Below are 15040 nucleotides of genomic sequence, written 5' to 3'. Positions count from 1 at the left end.
GGAATAAGAACAGGCCCTTATACCAAAGTGGTTTCCTCAGACACGTGTGTCAAGCTTTCGTCCCTGTGCAATACGATGAAAAATGTTAGAATGAGAAACATTGAAGGAAATAACAAACAAATCAAATCAACAACAGAAGTCAGTCGTGCATTTGTGGTTACAGCAGCAATTGACCTTACCACGTGGGAGATTATAGCTACCTGCGTGTCATCCGAGTCCAAGAAAATCAACAATGTGAAATGGCTTACTTGGATAATTGATCATTATACAGAAAGAAGGGAATAAGAACAGTCCCTTATAACAATGTGGTTTCCATAGACACGTGGGTCAAGCTTTCGTCCCTGTGCAATACGATGAAAAGTGTTAGAATGAGAAACATTGAAGGAAATAACAAACAAATGAAATCAACAACAGAAGTCAGTCGTGCATTTGTGGTTACAGCAGCAATTGACCTTACCACGTGGGAGATTATAGCTACCCGCGTGTCATCCGAGTCCAAAAAAAGCAACAATGTGGAATGGCTTACTTGGATAATTGTTCATCAAAAAGAAAAAAGGGAATGAGAACAGTCCCTTATACCAATGTGGTTTCCTTAGAGACGTGTGTCAAGCTTTCGTCCCTGTGCAATACGATGAAAAGTGTTAGAATGAGAAACATAGAAGGAAATAACAAACAAATGAAATCAACAACAGAAGTCAGTCGTGCATTCATGGTTACAGCTGCAATGGACCTTACCACGTGGGAGATTATAGCTACCTGCGTGACATCCGAGTCCAAGAAAATCAACAATGTGGAATGGCTTACTTGGATAATTGTTCATTAAACAAAAAGAAGGGAATAAGAACAGTCCCTTATACCAAATTTACCTTACCACGTGGGAGATTATAGCTACCTGCGTGTCATCCGAGTCCATGAAAATCAACAATGTGGAATGGCTTACTTGGATAATTGATCATTATACAGAAAGAACGGAATAAGAACAGTCCCTCATACCAATGTGATTTACATAGACACGTGTGTCAAGCTTTCGTCCCTGTGCAATACGATGAGAAGTGTTAGAATGAGAAACATTGAAGGAAATAACAAACAAATGAAATCAACAACAGAAGTCAGCCGTCCAATTGTGGTTACAGCAGCAATTGCCCTCACCACGTGGGAGATTATAGCTACCCGTGTGTCATCCGAGTCCAAGAAAATCAACAATGTGGAATGGCTCACTTGGATAATTGTGTATTAAACAATATGAAGGGAATAAGAACAGTCCCTTATACCAATGTGATTTCCTTAGACACGTGTGTCAAGCTTTCGTCCCTGTGCAATACGATGAGAAGTGTTAGAATGAGAAACATTGAAGGAAATAACAAACGAATGAAATCAACAACAGAAGTCAGTCGTGCATTTGTGGTTACAGCAGCAATTGACCTTACCACGTGGGAGATTATAGCTACCTGCGTGACATCCGAGTCCAAGAAAATCAACAATGTGGAATGGCTTACTTGGATAATTGATCATTATACAGAAAGAATGGAATAAGAACAGTCCCTTATACCGATGTGGTTTCCATAGACACGTGTGTCAAGCTTTCGTCCCTGTGCAATACGATGAAAAGTGTTAGAATGAGAGACATTGAAGAAAATAACAAACGAATGAAATCAACAACAGAAGTCAGTCGTGCATTTGTGGTTTCAGCAGCAATTGACCTTACCACGTGGGAGATTATAGCTACCTGCGTGACATCCGAGTCTAAGAAAATCAACAATGTGGAATGGCTTACTTGGATAATTCTTCATTAAACAAGAAGAAGGGAATAAGAACAGTCCCTTATACCAAAGTGGTTTCCTTAGACACGTGTGTCAAGCTTTCGTCCCTGTGCAATACGATGAAAAGTGTTAGAATGAGAAACATAGAAGGAAATAACAAACAAATGAAATCAACAACAGAAATCAGTCGTGCATTTGTGGTTACAGCAGCAATTGACCTTACCACGTGGGAGATTATAGCTACCTGCGTGACATCCGAGTCCAAGAAAATCAACAATGTGGAATGGCTTACTTGGATAATTGTTCATTAAACAAAAAGAAGGGAATAAGAACAGTCCCTTATACCAAAGTGGTTTCCTTAGACACGTGTGTCAAGCTTTCGTCCCTGTGCAATACGATGAAAAGTGTTAGAATGAGAAACATTGAAGGAAATAACAAACGAATGAAATCAACAACAGGAGTCAGTCGTACATTTGTGGTTACAGCAGCAATTGACCTTACCACGTGGGAGATTATAGCTACCTGCGTGTCATCCGAGTCCAAGAAAATCAACAATGTGGAATGGCTTACTGAGATAATTGTTCAATAAACAAAAAGAAGGGAATAAGAACAGTCCCTTATACCAAAGTGGTTTCCTTAGACACGTGTGTCAAGCTTTCGTCCCTGTGAAATACGATGAGAAGTGTTAGAATGAGGAACATTGAAGAAAATAACAAACAAATGAAATCAACAACAGAAGTCAGCCGTCCAATTGTGGTTACAGCAGCAATTGACCTTACCACGTGGGAAATTATAGCTACCCGCGTGTCATCCGAGTCCAAGAAAATCAACAATGTGGAATGGCTCACTTGGATAATTGTTAATTAAACAAAAAGAAGGGAATAAGAACAGTCCCTTATACCAATGTGATTTCCTTAGACACGTGTGTCAAGCTTTCGTTCCTGTGCAATACGATGAGAAGTGTTAGAATGAGAAACATTGAAGGAAATAACAAACGAATGAAATCAACAACAGAAGTCAGTCGTGCATTTGTGGTTTCAGCAGCAATTGACCTTACCACGTGGGAGATTATAGCTACCTGCGTGACATCCGAGTCTAAGAAAATCAACAATGTGGAATGGCTTACTTGAATAATTCTTCATTAAACAAGAAGAAGGGAATAAAAACATTCCCTTATACAAAAGTGGTTTCCTTAGACACGTGTGTCAAGCTTCCGTCCCTGTGCAATACGATGAAAAGTGTTAGAATGAGAAACATAGAAGGAAATAACAAACAAATGAAATCAACAACAGAAATCAGTCGTGCATTTGTGGTTACAGCAGCAATTGACCTTACTACGTGGGAGATTATAGCTTCCTGCGTGACATCCGAGTCCAAGAAAATCAACAATGTGGAATGGCTTACTTGGATAATTGTTCATTAAACAAAAAGAATGGAATAAGAACAGTCCCTTATACCGATGTGGTTTCCATAGACACGTGTGTCAAGCTTTCGTCCCTGTGCAATACGATGAAAAGTGTTAGAATGAGAGACATTGAAGAAAATAACAAACGAATGAAATCAACAACAGAAGTCAGTCGTGCATTTGTGGTTTCAGCAGCAATTGACCTTACCACGTGGGAGATTATAGCTACCTGCGTGACATCCGAGTCTAAGAAAATCAACAATGTGGAATGGCTTACTTGGATAATTCTTCATTAAACAAGAAGAAGGGAATAAGAACAGTCCCTTATACCAAAGTGGTTTCCTTAGACACGTGTGTCAAGCTTTCGTCCCTGTGCAAAACGATGAAAAGTGTTAGAATGAGAAACATAGAAGGAAATAACAAACAAATGAAATCAACAACAGAAATCAGTCGTGCATTTGTGGTTACAGCAGCAATTGACCTTACCACGTGGGAGATTATAGCTACCTGCGTGACATCCGAGTCCAAGAAAATCAACAATGTGGAATGGCTTACTTGGATAATTGTTCATTAAACAAAAAGAAGGGAATAAGAACAGTCCCTTATACCAAAGTGGTTTCCTTAGACACGTGTGTCAAGCTTTCGTCCCTGTGCAATACGATGAAAAGTGTTAGAATGAGAAACATTGAAGGAAATAACAAACGAATGAAATCAACAACAGGAGTCAGTCGTACATTTGTGGTTACAGCAGCAATTGACCTTACCACGTGGGAGATTATAGCTACCTGCGTGTCATCCGAGTCCAAGAAAATCAACAATGTGGAATGGCTTACTGAGATAATTGTTCAATAAACAAAAAGAAGGGAATAAGAACAGTTCCTTATACCAAAGTGGTTTCCTTAGACACGTGTGTCAAGCTTTCGTCCCTGTGAAATACGATGAGAAGTGTTAGAATGAGGAACATTGAAGAAAATAACAAACAAATGAAATCAACAACAGAAGTCGGCCGTCCAATTGTGGTTACAGCAGCAATTGACCTTACCACGTGGGAAATTATAGCTACCCGCGTGTCATCCGAGTCCAAGAAAATCAACAATGTGGAATGGCTCACTTGGATAATTGTTAATTAAACAAAAAGAAGGGAATAAGAACAGTCCCTTATACCAATGTGATTTCCTTAGACACGTGTGTCAAGCTTTCGTCCCTGTGCAATACGATGAGAAGTGTTAGAATGAGAAACATTGAAGGAAATAACAAACGAATTAAATCAACAACAGAAGTCAGTCGTGCATTTGTGGTTTCAGCAGCAATTGACCTTACCACGTGGGAGATTATAGCTACCTGCGTGACATCCGAGTCTAAGAAAATCAACAATGTGGAATGGCTTACTTGAATAATTCTTCATTAAACAAGAAGAAGGGAATAAAAACATTCCCTTATACAAAAGTGGTTTCCTTAGACACGTGTGTCAAGCTTCCGTCCCTGTGCAATACGATGAAAAGTGTTAGAATGAGAAACATAGAAGGAAATAACAAACAAATGAAATCAACAACAGAAATCAGTCGTGCATTTGTGGTTACAGCAGCAATTGACCTTACCACGTGGGAGATTATAGCTTCCTGCGTGACATCCGAGTCCAAGAAAATCAACAATGTGGAATGGCTTACTTGGATAATTGTTCATTAAACAAAAAGAAGGGAATAAGAACAGTCCCTTATACCAAAGTGGTTTCCTTAGACACGTGTGTCAAGCTTTCGTCCCTGTGCAATACGATGAAAAGTGTTAGAATGAGAAACATTGAAGGAAATAACAAACAAATGAAATCAACAACAGAAGTCAGTCGTGCATTTGTGGTTACAGCAGCAACTGACCTTACCACGTGGGAGATTATAGCTACCGGCGTGACATCCGAGTCCAAGAAAATCAACAATGTGGAATTGCTTACTTGGATAATTGTTCATTAAACAAAAAGAAGGGAATAAGAACAGTCCCTTATACCAAAGTGGTTTCCTTAGACACGCGTGTCAAGCTTTCGTCCCTGTGCAATACGATGAAAAGTGTTAGAATGAGAAACATTGAAGAAAATAACAAACGAATGAAATCAACAACAGGAGTCAGTCGTGCAATTGTGGTTACAGCAGCAATTGACCTTACCACGTGGGAGATTATAGCTACCTGCGTGACATCCTAGTCCAAGAAAATCAACAATGTGGAATGGCTTACTTAGATAATTGTTCATCAAAAAGAAAAAAGGGAAGAAGAGCGGTCCCTCATACCAAAGTGGTTTCCTTAGACACGTGTGTCAAGCTTTCGTCACTGTGCAATACGATGAAAAGTGTTAGAATGAGAAACATTGAAGAAAATAACAAACGAATGAAATCAACAACAGAAGTCAGTCGTGCATTCGTGGTTACAGCAGCAATTGACCTTACCACGTGGGAGATTACAGCTACGTGCGTGACATCCGAGCCCAAGAAAATCAACAATGTGGAACGGCTTACTTGGATAATAGTTCATTAAACAAGAAGAAGGGAATAAGAACAGTTCCTTATACCAAAGTGGTTTCCTTAGACACGTGTGTCAAGCTTTCGTCCCTGTGCAATACGATGAAAAGTGTTAGAATGAGAAACATTGAAGGAAATAACAAACAAATGAAATCAACAACAGAAGTCAGTCGTGCATTTGTGGTTACAGCAGCAACTGACCTTACCACGTGGGAGATTATAGCTACCGGCGTGACATCCGAGTCCAAGAAAATCAACAATGTGGAATTGCTTACTTGGATAATTGTTCATTAAACAAAAAGAAGGGAATAAGAACAGTCCCTTATACCAAAGTGGTTTCCTTAGACACGCGTGTCAAGCTTTCGTCCCTGTGCAATACGATGAAAAGTGTTAGAATGAGAAACATTGAAGAAAATAACAAACGAATGAAATCAACAACAGAAGTCAGTCGTGCAATTGTGGTTACAGCAGCAATTGACCTTACCACGTGGGAGATTATAGCTACCTGCGTGACATCCGAGTCCAAGAAAATCAACAATGTGGAATGGCTTACTTGGATAATTGTTCATTAAACAAAAAGAAGGGAATAAGAACAGTCCCTTATACCAAAGTGTTTTCCTTAGACACGCGTGTCAAGCTTTCGTCCCTGTGCAATACGATGAAAAGTGTTAGAATGAGAAACATTGAAGAAAATAACAAACGAATGAAATCAACAACAGAAGTCAGTCTTGCATTTGTGGTTACAGCAGCAATTGACCTTACCACGTGGGAGATTATAGCTACCTGCGTGACATCCGAGTCCAAGAAAATCAACAATGTGGAATGGCCTACTTGGATAATTGTTGATTAAATAAAACAAAGGGAATAAGAACAGTCCCTTATACAAGAGTGGTTTCCTTAGACACGTGTGTCAAGCTTTCGTCCCTGTGCAATACGATAAAAAGTGTTAGAATGAGAAACATAGAAGGAAAAAACAAACAAATGAAATCAACAACAGAAGTCAGTCGTGCATTTGTGGTTACAGCAGCAATTGACCTTACCACGTGGGAGATTATAGCTACCTGCGTTACATCCGAGTCCAAGAAAATCAACAATGTGGAATGGCTTACTTGGATAATTGTTCATTAAACAAAAAGAAGGGAATAAGAACAGTCCTTATACCAAAGTTGTTTCCTTAGACACGTGTGTCAAGCTTTCGTCCCTGTGCAATACGATGAAAAGTGTTAGAATGAGAAACATTGAAGAAAATAACAAACGAATGAAACCAACAACAGAAGTCAGTCGTGCATTTGTGGTTACAGCAGCAATTGACCTTACCACGTGGGAGATTATAGCTACCTGCGTGACATCCGAGTCCAAGAAAATCAACAATGTGGATTGGCCTACTTGGATAATTGTTGATTAAATAAAAAAAAGGGAATAAGAACAGTCTCTTATACCAGAGTGGTTTCCTTAGACACGTGCGTCAAGCTTTTGTCCCTGTGCAATACGATGAAAAGTGTTAGAATTAGAAACATAGAAGGAAATCACAAACAAATGAAATCAACAACAGAAGTCAGTCGTGCATTTGTGGTTACAGCAGCAATTGACCTTACCACGTGGGAGATTATAGCTACCTGCGTGACATCCGAGTCCAAGAAAATCAACAATGTGGAATGGCCTACTTGGATAATTGTTGATTAAATAAAAAAAAGGGAATAAGAACAGTCCCTTATACCAGAGTGGTTTCCTTAGACACGTGCGTCAAGCTTTCGTCCCTGTGCAATACGATGAAAAGTGTTAGAATGAGAAACATAGAAGGAAATAACAAACAAATGAAATCAACAACAGAAGTCAGTCGTGCATTTGTGGTTACAGCAGCAATTGACCTTACCATGTGGGAGATTATAGCTACCTGCGTGTCATCCGAGTCCAAGAAAATCAACAATGTGGAATGGCTTACTTGGATAATTGATCATTATACAGAAAGAAGGGAATTAGAACAGTCCCTTATACCAATGTGGTTTCCATAGACACGTGTGTCAATCTTTCGTCCCTGTGCAATACGATGAGAAGTGTTAGAATGAGGAACATTGAAGAAAATAACAAACAAATGAAATCAACAACAGAAGTCAGCCGTCCAATTGTGGTTACAGCAGCAATTGACCTTACCACGTGGGAAATTATAGCTACCCGCGTGTCATCCGAGTCCAAGAAAATCAACAATGTGGAATGGCTCACTTGGATAATTGTTAATTAAACAAAAAGAAGGGAATAAGAACAGTCCCTTTTACCAATGTGATTTCCTTAGACATGTGTGTCAAGCTTTCGTCCCTGTGCAATACGATGAGAAGTGTTAGAATGAGAAACATTGAAGGAAATAACAAACAAATGAAATCAACAACAGAAGTCAGTCGTGCATTTGTGGTTTCAGCAGCAATTGACCTTACCACGTGGGAGATTATAGCTACCTGCGTGACATCCGAGTCTAAGAAAATCAACAATGTGGAATGGCTTACTTGAATAATTCTTCATTAAACAAGAAGAAGGGAATAAAAACATTCCCTTATACAAAAGTGGTTTCCTTAGACACGTGTGTCAAGCTTCCGTCCCTGTGCAATACGATGAAAAGTGTTAGAATGAGAAACATAGAAGGAAATAATAAACAAATGAAATCAACAACAGAAATCAGTAGTGCATTTGTGGTTACAGCAGCAATTGACCTTACCACGTGGGAGATTATAGCTTCCTGCGTGACATCCGAGTCCAAGAAAATCAACAATGTGGAATGGCTTACTTGGATAATTGTTCATTAAACAAAAAGAAGGGAATAAGAACAGTCCCTCATACCAAAGTGGTTTCCTTAGACACGTGTGTCAAGCTTTCGTCCCTGTGCAATACGATCAAAAGTGTTAGAATGAGAAACATTGAAGGAAATAACAAACGAATGAAATCAACAACAGGAGTCAGTCGTGCATTTGTGGTTACAGCAGCAATTGACCTTACCACGTGGGAGATTATAGCTACCTGCGTGACATCCGAGTCCAAGAAAATCAACAATGTGGAATGGCTTACTTGGATAATTGTTCATTAAACAAAAAGAAGGGAATAAGAACAGTCCCTTATACCAAAGTGGATTCCTTAGACACGTGGGTCAAGCTTTCGTCCCTGTGCAATACGATGAAAAGTGTTAGAATGAGAAACATTGAAGGAAATAACAAACAAATGAAATCAACAACAGAAGTCAGTCGTGCATTTGTGGTTACAGCAGCAATTGACCTTACCACGTGGGAGATTATAGCTACCTGCGTGTCATCCGAGTCCAAGAAAATCAACAATGTGAAATGGCTTACTTGGATAATTGATCATTATACAGAAAGAAGGGAATAAGAACAGTCCCTTATAACAATGTGGTTTCCATAGACACGTGTGTCAAGCTTTCGTCCCTGTGCAATACGATGAGAAGTGTTAGAATGAGAAACATTGAAGGAAATAACAAACAAATGAAATCAACAACAGAAGTCAGTCGTGCATTTGTGGTTACAGCAGCAATTGACCTTACCACGTGGGAGATTATAGCTACCTGCGTGTCATCCGAGTCCAAGAAAATCAACAATGTGAAATGGCTTACTTGGATAATTGATCATTATACAGAAAGAAGGGAATAAGAACAGTCCCTTATAACAATGTGGTTTCCATAGACACGTGGGTCAAGCTTTCGTCCCTGTGCAATACGATGAAAAGTGTTAGAATGAGAAACATTGAAGGAAATAACAAACAAATGAAATCAACAACAGAAGTCAGTCGTGCATTTGTGGTTACAGCAGCAATTGACCTTACCACGTGGGAGATTATAGCTACCCGCGTGTCATCCGAGTCCAAGAAAATCAACAATGTGGAATGGCTTACTTGGATAATTGTATATTAAACAAAAAGAAGGGAATAAGAACAGTCCCTTTTACCAATGTGATTTCCTTAGACACGTGTGTCGAGCTTTCGTCCCTGTGCAATACGATGAAAAGTGTAAGAATGAGAAACATTGAAGGAAATAATAAACGAATGAAATCAACAACTGAAGTCAGTCGTGCATTTGTGGTTACAGCAGCAATTGACCTTACCACATGGGAGATTATAGCTACCTGCGTGACATTCGAGTCCAAGAAAAGCAACAATGTGGAATGGCTTACTTGGATAATTGTTCATCAAAAAGAAAAAAGGGAATGAGAACAGTCCCTTATACCAATGTGGTTTCCTTAGAGACGTGTGTCAAGCTTTCGTCCCTGTGCAATACGATGAAAAGTGTTAGAATGAGAAACATAGAAGGAAATAACAAACAAATGAAATCAACAACAGAAGTCAGTCGTGCATTCATGGTTACAGCTGCAATGGACCTTACCACGTGGGAGATTATAGCTACCTGCGTGACATCCGAGTCCAAGAAAATCAACAATGTGGAATGGCTTACTTGGATAATTGTTCATTAAACAAAAAGAAGGGAATAAGAACAGTCCCTTATACCAAATTTACCTTACCACGTGGGAGATTATAGCTACCTGCGTGTCATCCGAGTCCATGAAAATCAACAATGTGGAATGGCTTACTTGGATAATTGATCATTATACAGGAAGAACGGAATAAGAACAGTCCCTCATACCAATGTGATTTACATAGACACGTGTGTCAAGCTTTCGTCCCTGTGCAATACGATGAGAAGTGTTAGAATGAGAAACATTGAAGGAAATAACAAACAAATGAAATCAACAACAGAAGTCAGCCGTCCAATTGTGGTTACAGCAGCAATTGCCCTCACCACGTGGGAGATTATAGCTACCCGTGTGTCATCCGAGTCCAAGAAAATCAACAATGTGGAATGGCTCACTTGGATAATTGTTAATTAAACAAAAAGAAGGGAATAAGAACAGTCCCTTATACCAATGTGATTTCCTTAGACACGTGTGTTAAGCTTTCGTCCCTGTGCAATACGATGAGAAGTGTTAGAATGAGAAACATTGAAGGAAATAACAAACGAATGAAATCAACAACAGAAGTCAGTCGTGCATTTGTGGTTACAGCAGCAATTGACCTTACCACGTGGAAGATTATAGCTACCTGCGTGACATCCGAGTCCAAGAAAATCAACAATGTGGAATGGCTTACTTGGATAATTGATCATTATACAGAAAGAATGGAATAAGAACAGTCCCTTATACCGATGTGGTTTCCATAGACACGTGTGTCAAGCTTTCGTCCCTGTGCAATACGATGAAAAGTGTTAGAATGAGAGACATTGAAGAAAATAACAAACGAATGAAATCAACAACAGAAGTCAGTCGTGCATTTGTGGTTTCAGCAGCAATTGACCTTACCACGTGGGAGATTATAGCTACCTGCGTGACATCCGAGTCTAAGAAAATCAACAATGTGGAATGGCTTACTTGGATAATTCTTCATTAAACAAGAAGAAGGGAATAAGAACAGTCCCTTATACCAAAGTGGTTTCCTTAGACACGTGTGTCAAGCTTTCGTCCCTGTGCAAAACGATGAAAAGTGTTAGAATGAGAAACATAGAAGGAAATAACAAACAAATGAAATCAACAACAGAAATCAGTCGTGCATTTGTGGTTACAGCAGCAATTGACCTTACCACGTGGGAGATTATAGCTACCTGCGTGACATCCGAGTCCAAGAAAATCAACAATGTGGAATGGCTTACTTGGATAATTGTTCATTAAACAAAAAGAAGGGAATAAGAACAGTCCCTTATACCAAAGTGGTTTCCTTAGACACGTGTGTCAAGCTTTCGTCCCTGTGCAATACGATGAAAAGTGTTAGAATGAGAAACATTGAAGGAAATAACAAACGAATGAAATCAACAACAGGAGTCATTCGTACATTTGTGGTTACAGCAGCAATTGACCTTACCACGTGGGAGATTATAGCTACCTGCGTGTCATCCGAGTCCAAGAAAATCAACAATGTGGATGGCTTACTGAGATAATTGTTCAATAAACAAAAAGAAGGGAATAAGAACAGTCCCTTATACCAAAGTGGTTTCCTTAGACACGTGTGTCAAGCTTTCGTCCCTGTGAAATACGATGAGAAGTGTTAGAATGAGGAACATTGAAGAAAATAACAAACAAATGAAATCAACAACAGAAGTCAGCCGTCCAATTGTGGTTACAGCAGCAATTGACCTTACCACGTGGGAAATTATAGCTACCCGCGTGTCATCCGAGTCCAAGAAAATCAACAATGTGGAATGGCTCACTTGGATAATTGTTAATTAAACAAAAAGAAGGGAATAAGAACAGTCCCTTATACCAATGTGATTTCCTTAGACACGTGTGTCAAGCTTTCGTCCCTGTGCAATACGATGAGAAGTGTTAGAATGAGAAACATTGAAGGAAATAACAAACGAATGAAATCAACAACAGGAGTCAGTCGTACATTTGTGGTTACAGCAGCAATTGACCTTACCACGTGGGAGATTATAGCTACCTGCGTGTCATCCGAGTCCAAGAAAATCAACAATGTGGAATGGCTTACTGAGATAATTGTTCAATAAACAAAAAGAAGGGAATAAGAACAGTCCCTTATACCAAAGTGGTTTCCTTAGACACGTGTGTCAAGCTTTCGTCCCTGTGCAATACGATGAAAAGTGTTAGAATGAGAAACATAGAAGGAAATAACAAACAAATGAAATCAACAACAGAAATCAGTCGTGCATTTGTGGTTACAGCAGCAATTGACCTTACTACGTGGGAGATTATAGCTTCCTGCGTGACATCCGAGTCCAAGAAAATCAACAATGTGGAATGGCTTACTTGGATAATTGTTCATTAAACAAAAAGAAGGGAATAAGAACAGTCCCTTATACCAAAGTGGTTTCCTTAGACACGTGTGTCAAGCTTTCGTCCCTGTGCAATACGATGAAAAGTGTTAGAATGAGAAACATTGAAGGAAATAACAAACAAATGAAATCAACAACAGAAGTCAGTCGTGCATTTGTGGTTACAGCAGCAATTGACCTTACCACGTGGGAGATTATAGCTACCTGCGTGTCATCCGAGTCCAAGAAAATCAACAATGTGAAATGGCTTACTTGGATAATTGATCATTATACAGAAAGAAGGGAATAAGAACAGTCCCTTATACCAATGTGGTTTCCATAGACACGTGTGTCAAGCTTTCGTCCCTGTGCAATACGATGAGAAGTGTTAGAATGAGAAACATTGGAGGAAATAACAAACAAATGAAATCAACAACAGAAGTCAGCCGTCCAATTGTGGTTACAGCAGCAATTGACTTTACCACGTGAGAGATTATAGCTACCCGCGTGTCATCCGAGTCCAAGAAAATCAACAATGTGGAATGGCTTACTTGGATAATTGTATATTGAACAAAAAGAAGGGAATAAGAACAGTCCCTTTTACCTTACGACGTGGGAGGAAATCAAAAATGTGGAATGGCTTAGTAAGAAATATTGCAGGAAATAACAAACAAATGAAATCAACAACAGAAGTCAGCCGTCCAGTTTTGGTTACAGCAGCAATTGACCTTACCATTTGAGAGATTGTAGCTACATGCGTGACATCCGAGTCCAAGAAAATCAACAATGTGGAATGGCTCACTTGGATAATTGTTGATTAAACAAAAAAAAGGGAATAAGAACAGTCCCTCATACCAAAGTGGTTTTCTCAGACATGTGTGTCAAGCTTTCGTCCCTGTGCAATACGATGAAAAGTGTTAGAATGAGAAACATAGAAGGAAATAACAAACAAATGAAATCAACAACAGAAGTCAGTCGTGCATTTGTGGTTACAGCAGCAATTGACCTTTCCACGTGGGAGATTATAGCTAGCTGCGTGACATCCTAGTCCAAGAAAATCAACAATGTGGAATGGCTTACTTAGATAATTGTTCATCAAAAAGAAAAAAGGGAAGAAGAGCGGTCCCTCATACCAAAGTGGTTTCCTTAGACACGTGTGTCAAGCTTTCGTCACTGTGCAATACGATGAAAAGTGTTAGAATGAGAAACATTGAAGAAAATAACAAACGAATGAAATCAACAACAGAAGTCAGTCGTGCATTCGTGGTTACAGCAGCAATTGACCTTACCACGTGGGAGATTACAGCTACGTGCGTGACATCCGAGCCCAAGAAAATCAACAATGTGGAACGGCTTACTTGGATAATAGTTCATTAAACAAGAAGAAGGGAATAAGAACAGTTCCTTATACCAAAGTGGTTTCCTTAGACACGTGTGTCAAGCTTTCGTCCCTGTGCAATACGATGAAAAGTGTTAGAATGAGAAACATTGAAGGAAATAACAAACAAATGAAATCAACAACAGAAGTCAGTCGTGCATTTGTGGTTACAGCAGCAACTGACCTTACCACGTGGGAGATTATAGCTACCGGCGTGACATCCGAGTCCAAGAAAATCAACAATGTGGAATTGCTTACTTGGATAATTGTTCATTAAACAAAAAGAAGGGAATAAGAACAGTCCCTTATACCAAAGTGGTTTCCTTAGACACGCGTGTCAAGCTTTCGTCCCTGTGCAATACGATGAAAAGTGTTAGAATGAGAAACATTGAAGAAAATAACAAACGAATGAAATCAACAACAGGAGTCAGTCGTGCAATTGTGGTTACAGCAGCAATTGACCTTACCACGTGGGAGATTATAGCTACCTGCGTGACATCCGAGTCCAAGAAAATCAACAATGTGGAATGGCTTACTTGGATAATTGTTCATTAAACAAAAAGAAGGGAATAAGAACAGTCCCTTATACCAAAGTGTTTTCCTTAGACACGCGTGTCAAGCTTTCGTCCCTGTGCAATACGATGAAAAGTGTTAGAATGAGAAACATTGAAGAAAATAACAAACGAATGAAATCAACAACAGAAGTCAGTCTTGCATTTGTGGTTACAGCAGCAATTGACCTTACCACGTGGGAGATTACAGCTACCTGCGTGACATCCGAGCCCAAGAAAATGAACAATGTGGAACGGCTTACTTGGATAATTGTTCATTAAACAAAAAGAAGGGAATAAGAACAGGCCCTTATACCAAAGTGGTTTCCTCAGACACGTGTGTCAAGCTTTCGTCCCTGTGCAATACGATGAAAAATGTTAGAATGAGAAACATTAAAGGAAATAACAAACAAATGAAATCAACAACAGAAGTCAGTCGTGCATTTGTGGTTACAGCAGCAATTGACCTTACCACGTAAAAGATAATAGCTACCTGCGTGTCATCCGAGTCCAAGAAAATCAACAATGTGGAATGGCTTACTTGGATAATTGATCATTATACAGAAAGAAGGGAATAAGAACAGTCCCTTATACCAACGTGGTTTCCATAGTCACGTGTGTCAAGCTTTCGTCC

The sequence above is a fragment of the Harmonia axyridis genome, chromosome 3 (assembly GCF_914767665.1).
Source record: "Harmonia axyridis chromosome 3, icHarAxyr1.1, whole genome shotgun sequence".
Taxonomy (NCBI): Eukaryota; Metazoa; Arthropoda; class Insecta; order Coleoptera; family Coccinellidae; genus Harmonia; species Harmonia axyridis.
Note: the sequence above shows the minus strand (reverse complement) of the source record.